Source organism: Oncorhynchus nerka, linkage group LG14 (genome assembly GCF_034236695.1).
Source record: "Oncorhynchus nerka isolate Pitt River linkage group LG14, Oner_Uvic_2.0, whole genome shotgun sequence".
Taxonomy (NCBI): domain Eukaryota; kingdom Metazoa; phylum Chordata; class Actinopteri; order Salmoniformes; family Salmonidae; genus Oncorhynchus; species Oncorhynchus nerka.
The window spans coordinates 39528254-39556151 of NC_088409.1; the positions used below are offsets into that span (position 1 = coordinate 39528254).

A 27898-nucleotide genomic window follows, 5' to 3' on the forward strand; every position below is an offset into this window, starting at 1 on the left:
TTATTAAACAAACGGATTATTATTTATTATTTTTATTATTATTTATTATTAACATATTATTATTTATTATTATTATTTATTATTATTATTTATTAACATTATTATTATTTATGAGAATTATTATTATTATTATTTTTATTTTATTATTTATTTATTTACATTATTATTATTTATTATTTATTTATATTTTATTTATTATTATTTAGACATATTTTTTATTTATTATTTATTAAACATTATTATTATTTATTTATATTATTATTATTAGATTTATTTATTATTATTTATTATTATATTATTTATTATTATTTATTTATTTATTATTATTATTATTATTTATATTATTTATTTATTATTTTTTATTATTATTATTATTTAACATAAAACATATTATTATTTATTTATTATATTTATTTAAATTATTATTTTTTTTATTTATTTATTTATTTATTATTATTATTTATTTATTATTTTTTATTTATTTATTATATTATATTTTATTATTATTTATTTATTATTTATTTTATTTGAACATTATTTTTATTTATTAATATATTATTTATTTATTTATTATTATTATTTATTATTATTATTTTATTATTTATTATTATTTATTTTTATTGGGAAACATTATTTATTATTTATTGATTATGACATTATTTATTATTATTTATATTTTTATAGAACATTTATATTTATTTATATTATGATATTTTTATTTTATTTATTATTATTATTTATTATTATTATTTATTTATTAAATTTTTATTATTTAATTATTTAAACATATTTATTTATTTAGAAAACATTTATTATTATTATTAAAATAGGAGATATTACATATTATATTATTATTTATTACATATTATGATTATTTATTAAAACATATTATTATTTTTACACAAAACATTTATTTATTTATTTATTAACATATTATTATTATTTATTATATATTATTAATGAAGATAGATTATTTATTATTATGATGGATTATATTTAAATAATATTTATTATTATTATTTATTATTATAAGATTATTATTAATATGATGATTTATTATTTATTAAACATATTTATTATTATTTATTTATATTATTATTATATTATTATATTATTATTATTATTATTTATTTATTTATTTATTTTATTATTATTTATTTATTTAATATATTATTTATTTATTTTTATTAAATATATTAGATAATACAACATATTATGAGGACATTATAAATATTTACAATACTATATTTATTTTAGATATTTTAGATTATTTACAGATTTATATTATTTATTATTTATGATTACAAGATAACATTATTATTTATTTTGACAAAGGATGATTATTTATTTATTATTATTTACATAGATTGATTATTTATATTATTATTATTATATTATTATTTATTTATTATTATATATTATTTATTATTACATATTATTATTATTTATTATTATATATTTTATTTATTTATTATTTAATATATTATTATTATGAAATGATATTATTTATTTTAACTAAGATTTGATTAAATTTTTATTTATTTACATATGATTTATTATTATTTATTATATTATTTATTAGAGAAATATTTATTAGACAATATTATAGATATATTATTAAGATTATTATTATTTATTATTTATTTTTATATAAAAGATAAATATTTATTAGATGATGAGTTATTTATTTATTATTTAGTTTATACATTTATTTTATAGATTAAAGACATTATTTTTATTTAGACAACATATTATTATTAGGAGAGGAATATATTATTTATTTATTTAGATATTATTAAAAATTATTATTTATTATTAATATTTATTATATTATATTTATTTATTATATATTATTATTTATTATATTATTTATTATTTATTAACATATTATTATTTATTATATATTTACATTATTATTTATTATTTAAACATATTATTATTTATTATTTATTTATATAATTATTTATTTATTTATTATTTATTATTATTTTTATTAATATATATATTATTATTATATTTATTATTATTATTATTATTTTTTATTAAATATTTATTTATTATTTATATTATTATAACATTATTATATTATTTATTAAATATATTATTTATTATTATAAAACATATTTTTTATTATTTATTATTATATTATTTTATTATTTTATTTATTATTTTATTAAATACATATTTATTTATTATGATTATATAACATTATTTATTTATTATTTATTTATTATTATTTATTACATTAGGAAATTTATATTATTTAATTATTATATATTATTTATTAGGGATTATTTATTATTATTATTTATTATTTATTTAACATATTATTATTTATTATTATTTATTATATATTATTATTATTTATTTATTATTACATATATTATTTATTTATTACATATTATTTTATTTATTATTATATTATTATTTATATTATTTTAACATTTATTTATTTATTATTTATTATTTATTATTTTATTATTATTTATTATTTTATTTATTATTATTATTTTATTATTATTTATTATTATTATTTATTTATTTATATATTATTATATTATTATTATTATATTTTATTTATTATTATTATTATTATTTATTTATTATTATTTATTTATTTATTAATATTATTTTTTATTATATATTTATTAAACATATTATTATTATTTTATTATGATATTACAATATTATTATTTATTATTATTATTATTTATTTTTTATTATTATTATTATTTATTTTATTATTTATTTATTTATTATTATATTAAATATTATTATTAAATTATTTTTGATGATATTATTATTTATTATTACATATAAAATATTATTTTATTATTTTTATTTATTTATATTACAGATTTATTACTTATATTTATTTATTATTTATTTATTAAATTATTATTATTATTATTATTTATTATTTATATTTATTTATTATTAGAGAACATATTATTTACATATTGAGATTATTTATTATATTATTTTATTATTTATTTATATGATATTATTTATTATTTATTATTTATTATTATTATAATTTATTATTATTATTATTATTTTTATTTATTATTATTATTATTATTATTTTATTATTATTTATTATATTATTTATTATTATTTATTATTATTTTATTATTATTACATTATTATTATTATATATTATTATTATTATTATTATTATTTATATTATATTATTATTATTATTTTATTATATTATTATTTATTAAACATATTATTATTTATTTATTTATTTATTATTTATTATTATTATTATTATTACATTTATTATTATTATTATATTATTATTATTTATTTTATTTATATTTATTATTTATTATATATATTTATATTTATTATTATTAAAATTTTATTTTTATTTTATTATTTATTATTATTATTTATTTTTATTATATATTATATTATTTAGAGAAATATTATTATTAATATTTATTTATTTAATTTATATTTATTATTAATTATATTAAACATTTATTATTATTATTTAAATTATTATTATTATTTTATTTATTATTATTAATATTATTATTATTATTATTATTTATTTTTATTATTATTATTTTATTATTATTTATTATATTTTATTATTTAATATTATTATTATTATATATTATTATTATTTATTAATATTTACATATTTATTTACATATTATAATTATTATTTATTATTTATTATTAAAACATATTATTATTATTAGGGGGAACATTTTTATTATTATTTAAAAATTATTATTATTATTTATTATTATTATTATTATATATTATTATTATTATTATTATGATTATATTATTATTTATTATTTATTATTATTACATATTTATTATTTTTATTATTATTAGAGGAAACATTATATTTTTATTATTTTATTATTAATATTATTATTATTATTATTATTTATTTTTTAATTACATATTTATTATTATTTATTATTTATTTACATATTATTTATTTATATTATTATTATTTATTTTAACATATTTACATATTATTATTTATTTACATGACAACATTATTATTTATATTTTTTTTTATTATTATTATTATTTAGAAATATTTTTTATTCATATGATTACAAATATTATTATTATTATTTACAGATAATTATTATTTTTATTATTATTATTATTATTTATTATTTAACATTATTATTATTATATTAGAGAAGGGACAATTATTATTTTTATTTATTATTATTATTATTTATATTATTACATTATTATTTATTATTAAGATTATTATTTATTATTATTATTATTTTATTTATTATTTATTATACATATTATTAGGAGGGAGGATTATTTTAAAATATTGATTATTATTATTATATTTATTTATTTATTTATTTATTTATTACATTATTATTTAGGAAACAACATTTTATTATTATACGAGAGATTATTAATTATTTATTATTTATTTATTACATATTTTATTATTATTATTTATTTATTATTATTATATTGATATTATTTATACATTATTTTTATTATTTATTATTTAATATTTTACATTTAATATAGATAAACATTTATTTATTTTTATTATTATAGATTATTTAGAACAACATTTATTATTTATTATTTATTTAAAACATATTATTTATTATTTATTATTATATTAACATATTATTTATTATTTATTATATTTAGATTATATTATTATTATTATATTATTATTTATTATTATTATTTTTATTACATATTATATTTATTTATTGAAGATATTATTTACATTTATTTATTATTTATTATATATTATTATTATTTATTTACGAAACATATTAATATTTATTATATATTACATATTATTTATTTTATTATTTATTTATTAAAAACATTTATTATTAAAACATTTATTATTATTATTATATTTATTATATTATATATATTTATTTATTTATTATATTTATAATATTTATTATTATTATTTATTTATTAAAATATTATATTTATTATTTAAACATTATTTATTTATTTATTATAAATATTATTATTATACATTTATTTATTATTACTTATTTATTATTATTTAAATAAAGATTATTATTTATTATTATTATTATTATTATATATTTTTTTATTATTTAAACATATTTATTTATATTATTTTATTACTTATATTATTTAAGAGATATTTATTATTATAGGATTTATTATAAACATATTTAAGGAGGATTTAATATTTATTATTAGAGAGAGACAGATAACATATTTATTATTTAGAGCGAAGATTATTGACAGATTATTATTTATGGAAAATTATTATTATTATTTATTTATATATTATATTTAAAACATATTATTATTTTTATTAAACATATTATTATTTATTATTATTATTAATATTTAAATACATTTTATTATATTATATTATTATTATTATATTATTATATACATTTATTATTATTTATTATTATTATTTTTATTATTTATTTTTTATTAAACATTTATTATTTATTATTAATATTATATTATTATTATTTTTATTATTATTATTATTATATATTTATTATTAATACATTAAAACATATTATTATTATTATTTATTATTATTATTATTATATTATTTATTAATATTATTATTATTATTATTATTATTTATTATTATATTTTTATTATTATTTATTATTATTAACATATTATTTATTATTTACATATTAATTATTATTATTACATATATTTATACATATTTAGATTATTATTTATTATTTACATTAATATTATTTTATTATTATTATTATTATATTATTTTTTTAAATATTATTATTATTATTATTATTATTATATTATTATTATTATTATTATTTTTATTATTATTATTATTTATTATATTATATTTATTATAATTTATTATTATTTATTTATTGTATTATTTAGGTTATTAAAAATTATTTATTATTATTTACCCAAAACATTTCATATTTATTTAGCAAAACAAATGTCTTATTTTTATTATTATTATTATTATTCAAAGAGATTTATTATATTTTTCTTTATTTATTTATTTATTGAGAAAAACATTATATATTACAATTTATTATTAGGGGAGCCTTATATTACATTTATTATTATTACTGGAATATTATTATTATTATTATTTTATTTATTTTTATTTTGACATTTTTATTTACATTATTATTATTTTATATTTATTAATATTATTTATTATTATTTTATTATTATTATTATTTATTATTTATTTATTTTTATTATTTAGAGAAATTTATTTATTAACATTATTTATATTTATTATTATTATTATTTATTTTAATATTATTTATTATTTACATTAAAATATTATTATTATTTATTTTAAACACACGGAAAATATTTTACATATTTTTCATTTAAACATTATATTATTATTTCCAGGAAATACTTTATTATTTTAAATTGAGAATATAAACATTTATTATATATATTATTATATTTATTAGAATTATAATTATTATTTTATATTTATTTAAATATTATTACATATTTATTATTTATTATTATTTATTCATTACATAGATTAGATTATTTAGACATATTATTTATTTATTTAGAGATAGGACTATTATATTAGAATTTATTTATTATATTACATATATTTTATTTTTATTACAGATTTTATTTTTAGACATGATATTTATTATTATTTATTATTATTAGATTTATTTATTATTTATTACATAAAAGATTTAATATTTATTACAGACATATTTATTATTATTTATTATTAGGATTTATATTTACATATTAGGGACAGACAATTAGGCATATTGAATTATATTTACATAACATTTATTATTATTATTATTTATATTTACATATTTATTTATTTACATACTATATTTATTATTTTATTATTTAAAATTATTATTATTATTATTTATATAGATTTATAACATATTATATTATATTATTATTTATTTTTTTATATTATATTATTATTATTACATTTATTATATATCTTATTATTATTATTATTAATGGGATATTATTATTATATTACTTATTTATTATATATATTAAATTATTTATTTAATACATATTAATATTTTTATTACAAATAGAGATATTAATTATATTGTATTATTATTATTATTATTATTATTATTATTTTATTATTATATATATTAGATTATTATTTTATTATTACATCCAGATTTTGCATTATTACTTAACATATTATTATTATTATTATTATTAATAATATTATTATTATTTATTAATATTATTAGATATTTAAACATTATTATTATTTATTATTATATTATTTATTATAAGGATAATATAATTTAAAATTTTTTATTATTTATTTATTATTATTATTTATTTATTACATATTATTTATTATTATTATTCAATATTATATTTATTATTAAAATATTTATTCATATTACATATTAATACAATATATTTATTATTTACACTTATTATTATTTATTATTATTATTAAACATTACATTATTATTTAAATTTATTATTTTATTATTATTGATTATTATTTATTTATTTATTATATTTACATTACATGATTTAAACATACATTTATTAATATTACATATATAATATTATTTATTATTATTTAATACATATTATTATTATTATTTTCCTAATAACATATTTATTATTATTTATTATATTATTACTAAACATTATCATACTTATTCATTATTTATTTTTAATATTATTTTATTTATTTAATTTTTATTTATTATTTATTATATTTTATTTTTATTATTATTTTTATTATATTTATATATATTATTATTATTTATTATATATTATTTATATTTAAATATTATTATTTATTATATTATTAGATTATTATTTATTACATTTTATTTAATTATTATTTTTATTTTAAATATTATTATTATTATTATTATTTATTTTATTAATATAGATATTATTTATTATTATATTATTATTATATTATTTTTATTATTATTATTTATTAATATTATTATTTTAGTGAGATATTATATATTATTATTATTATTATTATTATTATTATTATTATTTACCATATTTTTATTTATTATATTAGGATTTATTGAATATATTTTATTATTATTATTATTTATTATTATTATTATTTTACAACATATTATTATTATTAAACATTTATTATTATTAGGGAGAGATATATTATTAGATATTTACATTATTATTATTTACATTATTATTATTATTATTATTTATTAATATTTATTATTTATTATTATTATATTATTATTATTATTATTTATTATTATTATTGCTATATTATTATATTATTTATTATTATTATAAACATATTTATTTAGAAACATATTTATTATTTATTATTACAAACATATTATTATATTACACTTTATTATTATTATTATTATAAAGACATTTTATTTATTAATATTATTTTATTATTTAAACAACATATGTTTTATTATATTATTTTATTTATTTATTTCTTAAGCACCATTATATTTACATTTAGATATTATTATTATTATTATTATTATTAAACATATTATATTATATAATTTATTATTTATATTTATTATTTATTTTATTTATTTTATTATTACTATTATTATTATTAGAAGCATATTATATTATATTTATTATATATATATTATATATTATTTATTATATTATTATTATTATTATTATTATTATTATATTATTATTATTATATATTTATTTATATATATATTTATTATTATTATTTATTATTTTATTATTTATTATTATTGGCAATTTATTATTATTATTATTATTATTTATTTATTATTATTATTTATTACATATTATTATTTATTTATTATTATATTATTTATTTATTATATTATTATTATTTTTATTTAGGACAGAATATTTATTTATATTAAAACATATTTATATTACATTATTATGATTTATTTATTATTATTAAAACATAGATTATTATTTTTTTATTACATATTTAGATTAAATTTTATATATTTATTATAATATTATTATTTATTTATTATTTATTTATTAGATATTATTATCCGATTATAATATTATTTATTAACATTATTATTAACATTAGAGATTATATATATATATTATTATTATTATTAGATATTTATAAACTTATTATTTATTATTATAAAACATATTGATGACATTATGACAAGATTATTATATTATTTACATTATTATTATTATATTTATATTACATATTATATATTTTTAAACATTATATTTATTTTTATTAAATTATTAATATTATTTATTTTTATAAACATATTTATTTACATGGATTAGATAAGATATTATTATTATTATTATTAAAGATTATTATTTATTTATTATATTATTTATTTTTATTATTATTTATTATTATTATTATTTAATGATTGATTATTATTATTTATATATATTATTTATTATTTATTATTTTTATTTATTTATTTTTATTATTAAATATTATATTTATATTTTAACATATTTTATTATTATTATTTATTAGGAGAGAACAATGCCTACATTAGGACATATAGCGAATATATTTACATAAGGATATTATTTATTATATAATTATATTTATTATTATTTATTTATTATTATTATTCATTTATTATTATTATTATAGATATTTACAGAGATTAGGATTAAGATTATATTTTATAGGGCTATAACATTTATTATTATTATTATTTATTTAAAAATTATTATTATTTATTTATGACTATTAACATTTATTTATTATTTATTTATTATATATTATTTATTTATTTATTAAATTACATATTATTATTTATTTCATTAGGAATTATTTATTTTTTTATTTAACATATTATTATTATTTTTATTATATTTTTATTATTTATTATTATTTATACATTATTTATATATTATTATTTATTAATATTATTTTATTAGTTATTAAATATTTATTATAGATATTATTTAAACATTTTATTATATATTTATTATTTTTATTATATATTTATTATTATATTATTATTATTATTATTATTATTAACATATTATTATTATATTTATTATTATAAATTATTATTATTTATTTTTTATTTATTTATTTATAAAACATTTTATATTTATTATTTATTTTTTAAAAACATTATTTATTTATTTAAACATTTTTTATTATTATTTACATAATATTTATATTTATTTTATATATTTATTTATTATATATTTATATTATTTATTATTATTATTATTATATTATATATTATTATTATTTTAAACATATTTATTATTATTAGTTTATTTTTATTATTATATTATTTAAGAGAAGGATAGATATAACATATTATTTATTAAACATATTTATTATTATTTATTTATTTTAAATATTATTTATTATTTATTTTATTAAATTTATTTATTATTATTATTATTTAATTATTTATTTTTATTTATTATTTATTATTATTATATTTATTTATTATTTATTATTATTTATTAATTTATTTATTATTTATTATTATTTATTTTATTATTATTATTAAATTATTTATTATTATTATTATTTATTATTATTTATATTATTATTATTATTTATTTTTAAATATTATTTTATTATTTAAACAATTATTAAAACATTATTATTTTTATTATTATTATTTATTTAATATATTATTTTATTTTATTTATTTATTTATTTATTTTATTATTATTATTATTTTATTTATTATTTATTATATTTATTATTATTATTATTTATTATTATTTATTATTATTTATTTATTTAAACAAATTTATTTTATTTTTTTATTATTTTTAGTTTATTTACATGTTATTATTATTTTTTACAGGAATAATATTATTATTTTTATTTTTATATTATTTACATATTTATTATTTTATTTACATATATTATTAGACATTAAACATATTATTATTTTGTTTATTTTTATTTAAATATTATTATTTATATTATTAATTATTTTATTATTTACATGTTTAAACATATATTATTATTAGGAGCGGAGATATATTTATTTAGAAGAGATTTATATTTATTATTTATTAAAGATATTTATTATTATTATTATTTTAGGAAACATAGAGATTTATTATTTATTATTATTTAGGAAGAAGAGAGGGGGAGGAAGATATTTATTTATTTATTATTATTTTTATTATTATGATTATTATTTTTTATTTTATTATTTATTTATTATAGGGGAGAATTATTATTATATTTATTAATATTATTATTATTATTAGCCATATTTTTATTATTACCCAAAATATTATATTTATTTATATTTATTACATATTATTTTATTTATTTATTATTTTTATTACATATTTTATTATTTATTTTTTTTATTATTATTTATTATTATTAGGAAGAGATTTACATTATTTACATTTTATTTATTATTATTTTTTATTAACATGAATTATTATATTATATTATCTTACAGATATTATTATTATTCATTATTTTTATTATTTATTTACATATTATAAATATTTTTATTTTTATTTATTATTTATTTATTTAAATTTATTATTTATTATTTATTATTATTTATTACAGATATTATTAAGATGGAATATATATTTACTTATTTTAAAACATAACATATTTATTATTTTTATTTTTATTATTATTTATTATTTATTAAAACATATTATATATTTTTATTATTTATATTGTTTTTATTTATTATTATTTAAATATTATTATTATTTATTTTACATATTTATTATTTATTTTTTTATTATTTATTATTTTTTACATATTATTATTTTAAGGGATTATTTAGAGCGAATTATTATATTAGATTTATTTACATAAACATATTATTTATTATTTATTATTATTTTTTTTATTATTTTTTATTTTTATTATTTTATTTATTAGCGATATTATTTATTGAGAATATTTACATATTATTTTTATTTATTTTATTGGTTAGGATTTGTTATTTATTAGGAAAAAGGCTTTATTAGGGACAGAATTTGAGGATATTAGGTGTTATATTTTTTATTTATTTAGATATTTATTTTATTTTAAACATTTATTTATTATTTTTAGGATTTAAAATAGAGAGAGGAGGGAGGAAGAGAGGGTTTTATTTAGAGAAAGAGAGAGAGGAGAGAGGGACATTTATTTATTTTTAAACAGAGGGATTACAGAGAGAAGATTTATTTTATTAGACATTATTTACAGAGATTTTTAGACATTTTATTATTTATTATTGAGAGAGAGAGACATAGATTTAGACAGATTAAACAGAGAGAAGGGGAGAGAGAGAAGAGAGAGGGAGTGAGAATGAAGAGGATGAGAGGGGGGAGGAGAAGAGATTTATTTTTGATTTTTACAGAGCTTATTTCACATTGGAGACTTTTTTTAGATTTATTTTTATTAGTAAATTATTATTTATTTTTAGGGAGGAGAATATTATTATTTATTATTTACCAAAACAGATTTTATTTATATTTTATTTACATTTATTAGAATTTATTGCCATTTACATTTTTATTTAATAGATATTTATATTTATTAAACATTTATTATTTTAAACATATTTATTGAGACACACAGAGGGTTATTTTTAGGAGGGGAGAATGAGGGAGGAGGAATTTTTGAGGGATGAGAATATTTATTTTTATTGAGAAAGACATATTATTATTTAAACATTATTGATTATTTATTTAGGGAGAATAGAATATTGTTATTGAAGAGTGGAAACATATTATTATTATTGATTTAAATTATTATTATTATTTATGACATAAAATGAGAATGGGGAGAGAGGGGGGATTAATATTTATTTAATAACATATATATTTAAAATGAGTATTATTTTTTTTTAATATTTATTATATTTTTGATTTATATTTATTTGTTTATTTACATTATCAATACTGAAACATTTATTTATTATTTTTTGTCCAAACATATTTATTTATTTATTATAACATATTATTATTTATTTTTATTTATATATATTTATTATTTATGAAAATATATTTTTATTAATTATTTATTTTTATTTTAAACATATTTATTTATTTTATTTACATATTTATTATTTATTTATTATTTATTTAACATATTATTGAATATTTATTATTGAGGAGGGAGGAAGAGAGAGAGGAGGAGAGGGAGAGGGAGGAGAGATGAGAGAGAGGGAGGAATAGAGAGGAGGGAGAAAGAGAGGAGGAGGAAGAGAGAGAGAGAAAGAGGGGAGGAAGAGAGAGAGGAGGGAGGAAGATATTCAACCACAAGAGGAGGGAGGAAGAGAGAGAGAGGAGGGAGGTGAGAGAGAGGAGGTGTTGTTGAGAGAGGAGGGAGGGAAAGAGAGAGGAGGGAGGAAGAGAGAGTTGAGGAGAGGAGGACTGAGAGAGAGAGAGGGAGGAAGAGTTATTGAGAGGAGGGAGGAAAGAGAGAGGAGGGAGGAAGAGAGAGAGAGGAGGGAGGAAGAGAGAGAGAGGAGGGAGGAAGGGGAGAGAGGAGGGAGAGAAGAGAGAGGAGGGAGGAATAGAGAGATGATTGGAGGGAAGAAGAGGACAGAGATTTGGAGGGAATAGAGATGAATTAGGATTTGGAGGGAACAGATATTATTAGGTTAATAGAGAGAGATTATTTAGTGGATAGATTATAGAGGAGAGAGGAGGGATTATTGATATTTGAGAGATTTATTAACATTAGTATTTATTAGTCAGAGAAACATAGTTATTAAGTTTTTATTAGGAGAATATGAAGGAAGAGTTAGAGAAGAAGTCATTATTTATTGAGGAAACATAGAATATTATTATTATTTTAAACATAGATTATTTATTGTTAAACATATTATTAATATTTAGTTAAAAATATTATTAGTTATTATTATTATTATATTAGGAGGAGGAGTGAGTTATTATTAGGAGGGAGGAAGAGAGAGAGAGGGAGGGAGGAATATTTATTGAGAGGAGGGAGAAGTTTCATTGAGACAGATTAATCATATTATTGAGAATATTATTTATTATTTTTATTTACAGAATATTATTATTATTTAGGGGAAACATATTAATATTAGGAAGATTATTTAAGTCAGTCAGAGTTGAGAATTTATTTTTATCAGAGAATATTATTATTATTTGTGTTATTATTAAAGTTCAGAGAAGAGGGATTAATCAGAAGAGAGAAAGAGAGATGGCGTCAGTGAGAGGAGTTTGTTCCAGATAGAGAGTTAGGAGGACAGAGAGAGAAGAGGAGGGAGTAGAGAGATTTTTTTAGAGGAAGAGAGAAGATGTTAGAGAGGAGGGAAGAGAGAGAGGAGGGATTAAGAGAGAGAGGAGGGAGGAAGAGAGAGAGTGAGAATAGGTAGTGAGAGGGAGGAGGAAAAACATCAGTCAGAAGACCAGTGAGGATATTTATTCGTTAGCCATTTTTATTTATGAACAATTATCAGGAAAACATTTATAGGGGAGGGAGGATCGAGAAAGGAGGGAGGATTAGAGAGATGGAGAGTCAGTGATTATTATTTATTATTATTATTAAGAATAGAGATTATTAGGAAGGAGAGAGAAGAAAGAGAGAGGAGGGAGGAAGAGAGAGACAGGGAGGAAGAGAGAGAGAGGAGGGAGAAGACAACGAGAGAGAGGGATTAGAGAGAGAGAGGAGGGAGGAAGAGAGAGAGAGGAGGGAGGAAGAGAGAAAGAGATTTAGGGAGGAAGAGAGAGATTTAGGGAGGAAGAGAGAGAGAGGAGAGGAATAGAAGATTAGGAGGGAGGAAGAGAGAGAGGAGGGAGGAAGAGAGAGGGATTTTTTTTAGGAAGAGAGGAGATTTAGAGGAGAGAAGAGAGAGAGAGGAGGAGGAAGATTTATTTCAGAGAGGATTTATTAGAGAGGAGGGAGGAAGAGAGAGAGGGGAGGGGAAGAGGATTTTTAGAGGAGGGAGGAAGGAGAGAAGGAGGGAGGAAGATTTTTATTAGAGGATAAGAGAGAGGGAGGAAGAGATAGGAGAGAGGAGGGAGGAAGAGAGAGAGTGAGGAGGGAGGAAGAGAGAGAGAGGAATGAAGAGAGAAGAGAGAGGAGGGAGGAAGAGTGGAGAGAGGAGGGAGGAAGACGAGAGAGGAGGGAAGATTAGACCTGAGGTAGAAGAAATGAAGGAGGGAGGAAGAGAGAGAGAGAGGAGGGAGGAAGAGGAGGAGGAGGGAGGAAGATGAGAGAGGAGGGAGGAAAGAGCCGAGAGGGGGAGGAAGAGAGACAGAGGAGGGAGGAAGATAGAGAGAGGAGGGAGGAAGAGAAGAGACCAGAGTAAGAGAGAGAAGACTAGAGAGAGAGGGAGGAAGATTTTGAGAGATAATATAGGGGAGAGAGAGACAGAGGGAGGAAGAGAGAGAGAGGAGGGAGGAAGAGAGAGAAAGGAGGGATACAAAGAGACAGAGGAGGGAGGAAAGAGAGGAGGAGGAGGAAGAAGGAGAGGATAAGGATTATTAGAGTGAGGAGGGAGGGAGAGAGAGAGAGGTCAGGAAGATTAGAGAGGATATAGGAAGAGAGATCAGAGGGAGGGGGGAGAGAGAGGTCTGGAGAAGAGAGAGAGGATTAGGAGGGACAGATTAGAGAGGAGGGAGAGAGAGAGAGAGGGAGGAAGAGAGAGAGAGAGGAGGAGACGAGAGGAGAAAAGAGAGGGAGGAAGAGAGAGAGAGAGGAGGAAGAAGAGAGAGAGGAGGGATCAACTTAGTAGAGGGAGGGAGGAAGAGAGAGAGAGGACTGGAAGAGAGAGATTTAAAGGAGGAAGATTAGAGAAATAATCTTCTGTAGACAATTGAGGAGGGGGAGGGATAGATATTTAGAGAGAGAGAAGGGAGAAGAGGATTATTATTTAAATATTATTATTAGGAATAGATTTTTAGAGGGGAGGAGAGAGAGAGAGAGGAGGAGAGGGAGAAGAGGAGTGGGAGTAAGAAGAGAGAGGAGGGAGGAAGAGTAGAGAGAGGAGGGATTAAGAGAGAGAGAGGAGGGAGGAAGAGAGAGAGGAGGAAGAGAGAGGGAGGAAGAGAGAGAGAGAGGGGAGGAAGAGGAGAGAGGGGGAGGAAGAAGAGAGATGAGGGAGGAAGAGAGAGAGAGGAGGGAGGAAGAGAGAGAGGAGGGAGAAAGATAGAGAGGAGAGAGAGGAGGGAGAGAGAGAGAGGAGGGAGGAAGAGAGAGAGAGGAGGAGGAAGAGATTGGTACAGGAAGAGAGGAAGAGCCTGAGAGAGGAGGGAGGAAGAGAGAGAGAGGTAGGAACCTAAGAGGGCCCTAGAGAGGGGAGGGAAAGTTTAGGAGGGAGGAAAGAGAGAGGATTATTATTATTAATAGAGATATTAGGATTAGGAAGAGTGAGAGAGGATTAGGAAGAGAAGAGGAGGAGGAAGGAGGAAGAGAGAGAGGAGAGGGAGGGAAGAAGAGAGAGGAGGGAGAAGAGAGAGAGAGAGTGAAGAGGAGGGGAAATAGAGAGAGGGAGGAGGGAATGAGGGACGAGAGAGAGAGGAGGGAGGAAGAGAGAGAGGGAGAGAGAGAGAGAGAGGGAGGAAGAGGAAGAGGAGAGAGAGAGAGGGAGGAAGAGAGAGAGGAGGGAGGAAGAGAGATTAGACATATTTAGAGAGAGAGGAGGGAGGAAGAGAGAGAGGAGTTATTATTATTATTTTTAATATAAGAGAGGAGGGAGGAAGAGATTATTTATTTTTATTAAGAGAGAGGATTTATTAGAGAGGAGGGAGGAAGAGTGAGAGAGGAGGGAGGAAGAGAGATTTAGAGGAGGAGAAGATATATTAGGAGGGAGGGAAGATATTTAGAGGATTAGGAAGAGAGAGATTTTTAGGATTATTATTAGAGAGAGGAGGGAGGAAGAGAGAGAGGGGAGGAAGAGAGAGATGAGGGAGGAAGGAGAGAAGAGGATTTTTATTATTTAGGATATTTATTAAAACATATTATTATTTATTATTTATTTAAAAAGATTATTTATTATTATTTAGGAGGGAGGGAAGGGAGGAAGATTTATTATTTAGGGAGGAAGAGACATTATTATTTATTTTTATTTTTAATATTAATATTGAGAGAAGGGAGGAAGATTTAGAGAGGAGGGAGGAAGAGAGAGAGAGGAGGGAGGAAGAGAGAGAGAGAGGGAAGGAAGAGAGAGAGGAGAGGGAGGAAGAGAGAGAGAGGAGGGAGGAAGAGAGAGAGGAGGGAGGAAGAGAGAGAGGGGAGGGAGGAAGAGAGAGAGGAGGGAGGAAGAGAGAGAGAGGAGGGAGGAAGAGGAGAGAGAGGGAGGGAGGGAATTAGAGATATTTATTATTATTTAGAAGAGAGAGAGGGAGGGGAGGAAGAGAGAAACAGGAGGAAGAGAGAGAGAGAGGGAGGAAGAGATTTAGAGGAGGGAGGAAGAGAGAGGAGGGAGGAAGAGAGATTTAGAGGAAGAGAGAGAGGATAAGGAGTGTTTTTTTTAGAGAGAGAGAGGAAGGAAGAGAGAGAGAGGAGGGTGTTTTGTCTGGAAGAGTGAGAGAGGAGGGAGAGAGAGAGGAGGGAGGACAGAGTCGGAGAGATTAAGACAGAGGGAGGAGGAAGATTTAGAGAGAGGAGGAACGATGGAGAGAGGAGGGAGGACCCCTCGTCAAAATAAGGAAGAGAGAGAGGAGGGAGGAAGAGAGAGAATCTGGAAGAGAGAGGAGGGAGGGGGGAGAGAGAGAGAGAGAGGGGGAGGAAGAGAGAGAGGAGAGGAAGAAAGAGAGGAGGGAGGGAGAAATTTTTAACTTTTAGAGGAGGGATTTTTAAGAGAGAGATTTTTTATTAGGAATTTAGAGAGAGGAGGGAGGAAGAGAGAGAGGAGGGAGGAAGAGAGATTTAAACATATTAAGATTTATTTTTTAGAGGAGGAAGTTTTAGAGGGAGGAAGAGAGGAGGGAGGGAAGAAGAGAGAGAGATGGAGGGAAGAGGATTAAATTTAGAGGAGGAAAGAGATAGAGAGGGATTTAGAGAGAGGGAGGAAAGATTTTATTAGGGAGGGAGGAAGAGAGAGATTTAGGGAGGAACATGAGAGATTTAGGGAGGAAGAGAGATTAGATTAGAGAGAGATTTTAGGATTATAGAGGGAAGAGAGAGGAGGGATTAAGAGAGAGAGAGGAGGGAGGAAGATTAGAGAGGGATTTAGAGAAGATTTATTATTTATTTGGAAAGAGATATTTATTTATTATTTTTAGAGAAAAAATATATTTATTTAGAGAGAAAAGATTTTTTTGAGGGAGGATTAGAGAGGAGGGAGGAAATATTTATTAGGAGGGAGGAAGAGATAGATATTTATTTATTTAAATATTTTAGAGGAGGGAGGAAGAGAGAATTATTTATTATTTTTAAGATTAGAGGAGGCAGGAATTTTTAGAGAGGAGGGAGGAAGAGAGAGAGGAGGAAAGATTAGAGAGGAGGGAGGAAGAGATTTATTTATTTACTTAAATTAGGAAGATATTATTTAGAGGAGGAATTGAGAGAGAGAGGGAGAGGGAGGAAGAGAGAGAGAGGAGGGAGGAAGAGAGAGAGAGGAGGGAGGAAGACAGATTTATTAGGAATTTATTAGAGAGGAGGGAGAGATTTAAGAGAGGAGGGAGGAAGAGTGAGAGAGAGGGAGGAAGAGAGAGAGAAGGGAGGAAGAGAGAGAGGAGGGAAAAGAGAGAGAGAGGAGGGAGGAATAGATTATTTATTTTTATTATTGACATATTTATATTTAGATAGAGAGAGGGAGGAAGATGAGATTTTTAGGAGAGGATTATACATAGAGTGAGAGAGGAGGGAGGGAAGAGAGAGAGAGGAGGGAGGAAGAGAGAGAGGAGGGAGGGAAGAGAGAGAGAGAGAGGAGGAAGATAGAGAGGAGGGATTTATTTTTAAAGAGAGGGAGGAAGAGGAGAGAGGAGGGAGGAAGAGAGAAGAGGGAGGAAGAGAGAGAGAGGAGGGAGGAAGAGAGAGAGAGGAAAAGAATTTTTTTGGAAAGAGGGAGGATTAGAGATATTATTAGGGAGGAAGAGAGAGAGAGAGGGAGGAAGAGAGAGAGAGAGGGAGGAAGAAAGAGAGAGGAGGGAGAAGAAGAGAGAGAGGAGGATTTAGAGAAGAGAGAGGAGGGAGGAAGAGAGAAAGGGGAGGGAGGAAGAGAGAGAGGAGGGAGGAAGAGAGAGGGAGGAAGAGAGAGAGAGGAGGAAGGAAGAGAGAGGAGGGAGGAAGAGAGAGAGAGGAGGAAGGAAGAGAGAGAGAGAGAGAGAGGAGGAAGAGAGAGAGTGGAGGGAGGAAGAGAGAGAAGAGGAGGAAGAGAGAGAGAGAGGAGGGAGGAAGAGAGAGAGGAGGGAGGAGAGGAGAGAGAGAGAGTGAGGGAGGAGGGAGAGAGAGAGAGAGAGAGAGAAGGGAGGAAGAGAGAGAGGAGGGAGGAAGAGAGAGAAGGAGGGGAGGAGAAGAGAGAGGGGAGGAGGGGAAGAGAGAGTAAGAGGGAGAGAGAGAGGAGGAGGGAGAAGAGAGAGGGGAGGGAAAGAGAGAGAGGGGGAGAGGGAGAGAGAGAGGGGGAGGAAGAGAGAGAGAGGAGGGAGGGAAGAGAGAGAGGGGGAGGAAGAGAGAGAGAGGGAGGAAGAGAAAGGATGGAGGAAGATGAGAGGAGGGGGGAGGAGAGAGGAAGAGAGAGAGGAGGGAGGAAGAGGAGGAGGGAGAGAGAGAGAGAGAGGAGGGAGGAAGAGAGAGAGAGGAGGGAGGGAAGAGAGAGAGGAGGGGGAGGAAGAGAGAAGAGAGAGGAGGGAGGAAGAGAGAGAGAGGAGGGAGGAAGAGAGAGAGGAGAGGAGGAGGGAGAAGAGAGACAGGAGGGAGGAAGAGAGAGAGGAGGGAGGAAGAGAGAGAGAGGAGGGAGGAAGAGTGAGAGAGGAGGGAGGAAGAGGAGAGAGGAGGGAGGAAGAGAGAGAGAGAGAGGAGGGAGGAAGAGAGAGAGAGAGAGGAGGGAGGAAGTAAGATAGGAGGGAGGAAGAGAGAGAGAGAGGAGGGGGGAAGAGTGAGAGAGGAGGGAGGAAGAGAGAGAGAGAGAGGAGGGAGGAAGAGAGAGAGAAGAGGGGAGGAGAGGGAGGAAGAGAGAGAGAGAGAGAGAGAGAGGGAGAGGAGAGGAGGAGGAAGTAAGAGAGGAGGAGAAGGAGGAGGAAGGAGGGAGAGAGGAGGGAGGAAAGAGAGAGAGAGGAGGGAGGAAGAGAGAGAGAGAGGAGGGGGGAAGAGTGAGAGAGGAGGGAGGAAGAGAGAGGGGAGGGAGGAAGACGCATAAAAGGAGTGGGGGTAAAAAGGTATTTGGCCTGCTTAATGATGTTCAGACACACACATTTTTGTTAGAACTCAATGACCCATGGGTGGTGGTGGTCAGGCGCACACACACCACTGTAGGCCTGAGAGTGTAAACAGGGCTATGATTGAGACATGTGCTCTTCTCTCCAACCATAACAACTTTACCAGGGGACTAGTGTTTACCAGGCATTCTCACAGCCAGGGGTTAACACTGGAACAACAGACAGAGCGTGCAAACACACCTCAGTGGGACAGGATTCATTAGGCATCTCAGAGGAAGGAGTTTAACGGTATCATCACAGGCTAGACTGAACACTAATGAAGAGAAACTGCTTTTTCTCATACAGAGAGAGAGAAAAAATAGCAAATTGAGAGAGAGACACACACACACTCTTCCCCTCTCTCACCTGGCATCATAATGGTATGGGTACGTTGGCCTCGGAGGCCAGGAATAGCTGTCCCCCCTTGACCAGGCGGTCACACAGCAGGGTGATGTGCTTCTTCAGGCAGACCGTGCCTTTGGGCATGCTGAAGACAGGTCCTGATCCTTAGGGCTGCGAGACAGACAGGTCCTGAGCCTTTGGGCATGCTGAAGACAGGTCCTGATCCTTAGGGCTGCGAGACAGACAGGTCCTGAGCCTTTGGGCATGCTGAAGACAGGTCCTGATCCTTAGGGCTGCGAGACAGACAGGTCCTGAGCCTTTGGGCATGCTGAAGACAGGTCCTGATCCTTAGGGCTGCGAGACAGACAGGTCCTGAGCCTTTGGGCATGCTGAAGACAGGTCCTGATCCTTAGGGCTGCGAGACAGACAGGTCCTCAGGAGGTGAGACACGGCCGCGTCCACACTCTCCTCCCAACCCTGAGAGTGAGTGAGTGAGTGAGTGAGTGAGTGAGTGAGTGAGTGAGTGAGTGAGTGAGTGAGTGAGTGAGTGAGTGAGTGAGTGAGTGAGTGAGTGAGTGAGTGAGTGAGTGAATGAGGTATTCTGTTATTCGAGCATATGAGAGAGGGGGGTTAGGGAGAGCAAAGTAGGAAATGGGAAAAGATGGCAGAGAACAATAGACAGTGATAGAAAGAGTGAGAACAAAAAGTGACAGAATTGTGTGGGGCTGAGGCTGTCCCTGGCTGTCCCCCTGCCGCCATGCTGATAGGCCTCTAATGAGCTCTACTGACAGGTAATCAGCCCCGTAATGATGATGACAGGGAAGATACCTGACATTACTCAGGTAGGAGGGAGGGGAGATAACGAGAGAGAAGAGAAAGAGAGAGAGAGGGGGGGAGAGAAAAGGGAGAATGAAATGGCAAGAGAAATATAAGGGGGAGAGAAAGCAGTAGAGGTGAGAGAAAGAGAAAGGGAGAGTATTGTGGAAGAAGGAGGTAGAACATAGATCTCACCTCACACTGAAACAATAACCATCAACAGGCTATCAGGACCCCCAACAAGTTGAACTGGACTAACAGTACAGGTTTCACCAGCTGGGTAACAATATTAGGATATACATTTACATATGAATAATTTACCAGAGTGACTTACAGGAGCAATTAGGGTTAAGTGCCTTGCTCAAGGGCACAGATTTTTCACCTACTCGGCTCGGGGATTTGAACCAGCAACCTTTCGGTTACTTAACCGCTAGACTACCTGGCTTCTCAATTTCAATTTCAAATGAATGGCAGTGAAGGGCACAGTGATGGGTTTGGAACTGGGCCCAAATCATATGGTAGAGTGATAATGGACATCCTGCATGCTGAGGACGACCTTGGCCGTGTGAGGGACATCTTTGTTTGTGATTAAGAGAAGGTGAAGGTAAGGAAAACAAGAGGCTGGGGGGAAATGGATAAGTCTTTTTGTCTGGTAATAAATAGCTGCTGTGCTACAATTTGGTGGTGGTGGATGAGGTCACTTCCCCTCTGACAATGTAAATCACATTGTGGAAATCCCAGTTGCGATTGCAAAATAACTTGACTATGGAGAACAGAATGGGGCCTAATATAGAGCACTGAGGGACTCCCACAGGGACTGACAAAGGTTCGGACAGTAATCCTTCAGAGTTGACATGCTCAACTTGACTGGAAAAGTCATTTAAAGACCAGGAAAGAGAAGAGACTGGAAATACAATGTCATGCTATGAGCCAAGCAAAGCAAAATAATCTCTACAGAATCAAATCCCCCGACTAAATCAATAAATATGCCGAAGCCAAAATATTTATTGTCACAGGCAGATATTTCATGTAATTTAATATTTTAGTTGTTGCACATACATGTGAAGTTGGAAGTTTACATACACCTCAGCCAAATACATTTAAACTCTGGTTTTCACAATTCCTGACATTTTAATCCTAGTAATAATTCCCTGTCTTAGGTCAGTTAGGATCACCACCTCATTATAAGAATGTAAAATGTCTGAATAATAGTAGAGAGAATGATTTATTTCAGCTTTTATTTCTTTCATCACATTCCCAGTGGGTCAGAAGTTTACATACACTCAATTAGTCTTTGGTAGCATTGCCTTTAAATGGTTTAACTTGTGTCAAACGTTTCGGGTAGCTGCCACAAGCTGCCAACAATAAATTGGGTGAATTTTGGCCTATTCCTCCTGACAGAGCTGGTGTAACTGAGTCAGGTGTTTAGGCCTCCTTGCTCGCACACGCTTTTCCAGTTCTGCCCACAATATTTCTATAGGATTGAGGTCAGGGCTTTGGTGTTGTCTTCCGGTGCCGACAGAGATGGCCGCCTCGCTTCGCGTTCCTAGAAAACTATGCAGTATTTTGTTTTTTTCTGTGTTATTTATTACATTGTTAGCCCAGGAAATCTTACGTTTTATTACATACAGTAAGGAGGAACTATTGTATATAAGAGCAATATTACGACTAGGAACACGACATTCCCGAAGTGGATCCTGTGTTTTGTCCACCACCCGGGACAATGGATCGGATCCCAGCCGGTGACCCAAAACAACGGCGCCGCAGAAGGGGCAGACGGAGCGTTCTTCTGGTCAGGCTCCGTAGACGGGCACATCGCGCACCGCTCCCGAGCATACCACTCGCCAATGTCCAGTCTCTTGACAACAAGGTAGACGAAATTCGAGCAAGGGTTACCTTCCAGAGAGACATCAGAGATTGTAACATTCTTTGTTTCTCGGAAACATTGCTCACTCAGGATATGTCAGAGTCGGTACAGCCACCGGTTTTCTTCACACATCGCGCCGACAGAAACAAACATCTCTCTGGTAAGAAGAAGGGCGGGGTGTATGCCTTATGATTAACGAGACGTGGTGTAATCATAACAACATACAAGAACTCAAGTCCTTTTGTTCAACCTGACCTAGAATTCTTTACAATCAAATGCCGACCGCATTATCCGCATTATCTACCATCATAATCACAGTCATGTATATCCCCCCAAGCAGACACATCGACGGCCCTGAAATAACTTAATTTCACATGTAAACTGGAAACCACATATCCTGAGGCTGCATTTATTGCAGCTGGGGATGTTAACAAGGCTAATCTGAAAACAAGGCTCCCTAAATTTGATCAGCATATCGAATGTGCGACCCGGGCTGGCAAAACCCTGGATCATTGTTATTCTAACTTCCGTGACGCATACAAAGCCCTTCCCCGCCCTCCTTTCGGAAAATTTGACCACGACTCCATTTTGTTGCTCCCAGCCTATAGACAGAAACTAAAACAGGAAGCGCCCGTATTCAGGTCTGTTCAACGCTAGTCCGCCCAATCGGATTCCTCGCTTCAAGATTGCTTCGATCACATGGACTGGGATATGTTCCGCATAGCGTCGGACAATAACATTGATGAATACGCTGATTCAGTGAGTGAGTTTAATCAGGGCAAGGTGCCCGGAAACAAGACCGAATACAAACAGTGTAGCTATTCCCTCCGCAAGGCAATCAAACAAGCTAAGTGTCACAGTATAGAGACAAAGTAGAGTCGCAATTCAACAGCTCAGACACGAGAGGTATGTGGCAGGGTCTACAGTCAATCACGGACTACAAAAGGAAAACCAGTCCCGTTGCGGACCATGAGGTCTTGATCCCAGACAAACTAAACAACTTCTTTGCTTGCTTTGAGGACAATACAGTGCCACTGACACGGCCCGCTACCAAAACCTGTGGGCTCTCCTTCACTGCAGCTAACGTGAGTAAAACATTTAAACATGTTAACCCTCGCAAGGCTGCAGGCCCAGACGGCATCCCCAGCCGCATCCTCAGAGCATGCACAGACCAGCTGGCTGGTGTATTTACAGACATATTCAATCAATCCTTATCCCAGTCTGCTGTTCCCACATGCTTCAAGAGGGCCACCATTGTTCCTGTTCCCAAGAAAGCCAAAGTAACTGAGCTAAATGACTATTGTCCCGTAGAACTCACTTCTGTTATCATGAAGTGCTTTGAGAGACTAGTCAAGGACCATATCACCTCCACCCTCTCCAATTTGTAAGCAATTTCTAAGAGACCCACTCCAATTTACTTACCGCCCCAATAGGTCCACAGACGACACAATCGCAGGAAACAGCAGAGGGAGCAGCCCCCTATCCACCCCTATTTACATCGACAGCCCCCTATCCTATCCACATCGACAGGACAGTAGTGGAGAAGGTGGAAAGTTTTAAGTTCCTCGACGAACAAATCACGGACAAACTGAAATGGTCCACCCACACAGACAGCGTGGTGAAGAAGGCGCAGCAGCGCCTCTTCAACCTCAGGAGGCTGAAGAAATAAGTCTTGTCACCAAAAACACACAAACTTTTACAGATGCACAATCGAGAGCATCTTTTCGGGCTGTATCACCGCCTTGCACGGAAACTGCTCTGCCCACAACCGTAAGGCTCTCCAGAGGGTAGTGAGGTCTGCACAATGCATCACCGGGGGCAAACTACCTGCCCTCCAGGACACCTACACCACCCAATGTCACAGGAAGGCCAACAAGATCATCAAGGACAACAACCACCCGAGCCACTCCCTGTTCACCCCGCTATCATCCAGAAGGCGAGGTCAATACAGGTAAATCAAAGCGGGGACCGAGAGACTGAAAAACAGCTTCTATCTCAAGGCCTCCAGACTGTTAAACAGCCATCACTAACTTTGAGTGGCTGCTGCCAACATACTGACTCATCTCTAGCCACTTTAATAATGAAACATTAATGTAATAAATGTATCACTAGCCACTTTAAACAATGCCACTTTATATAATGTTTACATACTCTACATTACTCATCTCATATGTATATACTGCACTCTATACCATCAACTGCAGCTTGCCTATGCCGCTCGGCTATCACTCATTCATTAATCTTTATGTACATATTTTTATCTTGCCTATGCCGTTCGGCCAACGCTCATTCATATATTTTTATGTACATATTCTTATTCATTCCTTTACACTTGTGTGTATAAGGTAGTTGTTGTGAAATTGTTAAATTACTTGTTAGATATTACTGCATGGTCGGAATTAGAAGCACAAGCATTTCGCTAAACTCGCATTAACATCTGCTAACTACGTGTATGTGACAAATCAAATTTGATTTGATGGCCACTCCAATACCTTGACTTTGTTGTCCTTAAGCCATTTTGCCACCACTTTGAAAGTATGCTTGGGGTCATTGTCCATTTGGAAGACCCACACATGATGCTGCCACCCCCGTGCTTCACGTTTGGGATGGTGTTCTTCAGCTTGCAAGCCTCCCCCTTTCTCCTCCAAACACAATGATGGTCATTATAGCCAAACAGTTATATTTCCAGAGGACATTTCTCCAAAATGTATGATCTTTGTCCCCATGTGCAGTTGCAAACTGTAGTCTGGCTTTTTATGGCTTTTTTTAATGGCAATTTTGGAGCAGTGGCTTCTTCCTTGCTGAGCGTCTTTTCATGTCGATATCAGACTCGTTTTACTGTGGATATATTTACTTTTGTACCCGTTTCCTCCAGCATCTTCACAATGTTATTTTCTGTTGTTCTGGGATTGATTTGCACTTTTTGCACCAAAGTACGTTCATCTCTAGGAGACAGAACGCGTCTCCTTCCTGAGCGGTATAATGGCTAAGTGGTCCCATGGTGTTAATACTTGCGTACTATTGTTTGTACAGTGAATGATAAGTGAAATAATCTGTCTGTAAACAATTGTTGGAAAAATTACTTATATCATGCACAAAGTAGATGTTGTCATGACGTTGCCCTCTTTGGGTACAGCAAGCCCCATCCCCCTCTCCCTGCCTCCTACAACTAGGCTGCTGTGGTCAGAGAGGTCGTATATTCCTCGAAGAGATTATCTCCTCATGGGCACAGTATAGAGACAGAGTGAATTTTCATAGAGAACAAAGGAATTTCTTCCACCTCACAGAACTTGAGGTCCGAACAACATTTATGTTCCGGAGAAGGTATAAAATATTGGTGAAGAATCCAGCTACGAACTGGTCCATTTGTTACATTTTGGTGAGGCTCATGGGCGACGGTGCGTCCACATTACCATAATTCTGTTTATATAATAGCCTCAGATATGAGGTTACATCTAATTGTTGTATAAGATGAATGAGTGAGGATGATACTGTTTGTAAAGTTGTGTAATGTGATTTTGGATGGTTTAATGAAGGAAACTCCAATTCCCTTTTGAGTTGAACTAAATCAGAGGCATCCTGGGACAGGCCTTTTTCTGCAACTCCTGAATAAAACCCCAACTTTGAGAAATTCTCACTAGACCATGTTTTTCTCCATTACGAGAGGACAAAGGTTGCAGACCATTGCTGAATCTTTTAACCATACCAGGTGGTTAAACTCTTAGACTATCGATACCGACAAAATAAGAACAAGTCTTTAATATTAATTACTAGTCTGCAGCTAGGAATTCGGTATCATTGAACGCGAAGAACGACAACCGCCGAAACATCCATTCTACAACAACATGAATGTCGCTCTGAACTATCCCCTCTAACCACGACAGACATAGAGAGAGAGACGGACAATTCTCCAAAAGAAACAAACTTTTCAACAGCGATCAAGACGACACACTGAGCGTAAATATATATATTGATTGCAAATGTTCCCGAATAAGTGAGCGTTCATGTGCAAAGGATTAGTATTTCAATTGTTATAATTATCAACTCTGTAGTGACTTCTTAGTCAACCCCCACTTCCCCTTTTGTCTAACAAGCCGCGATGCCGGTTTAGCCCACTAGGGCACATTCTCCTATCATTTCTTGTAACCATATTTACTTTTATTTACGTTTGTTTGTTCATATTTACGTTTGTTTGTTTATGCATTTCTGTGAATTACTTAATTAGAAAATAAATGATTTAAGACAATTGATGTATGGATGACTCATAGTGAAGACTGGGTTCGTGCAGATAACCAACAATTTACGACGTTTGGAATGAGACTAACTTATGGTAAAGTAAATAATTAATTCATTAAGAAGACTAATTGATCAGATATGAAAATATCTGAAAAGTTATATTAGGAAATTATAACTTTGTAATCTGAATATTTTCCTTGGTGCCCCGACTTCCTAGTTAATTACAGTTACATGATTAATCAGTTTAAATCGCGTAATACTAATTACAGAGAATCTTTGATAACTAAAAGTCTTCATTTAATGACAGTAAAGACACGACAATGTCCTACCCGACGT

General features: G+C 27.2%; 1 pseudogene; it reads right to left on the reverse strand.

Moving 5' to 3' along the window:
• LOC115142231 (protein PTHB1-like) overlaps window positions 1-27898 on the reverse strand; it is a 159976-nt pseudogene that overhangs the window by 26636 nt on the left and 105442 nt on the right.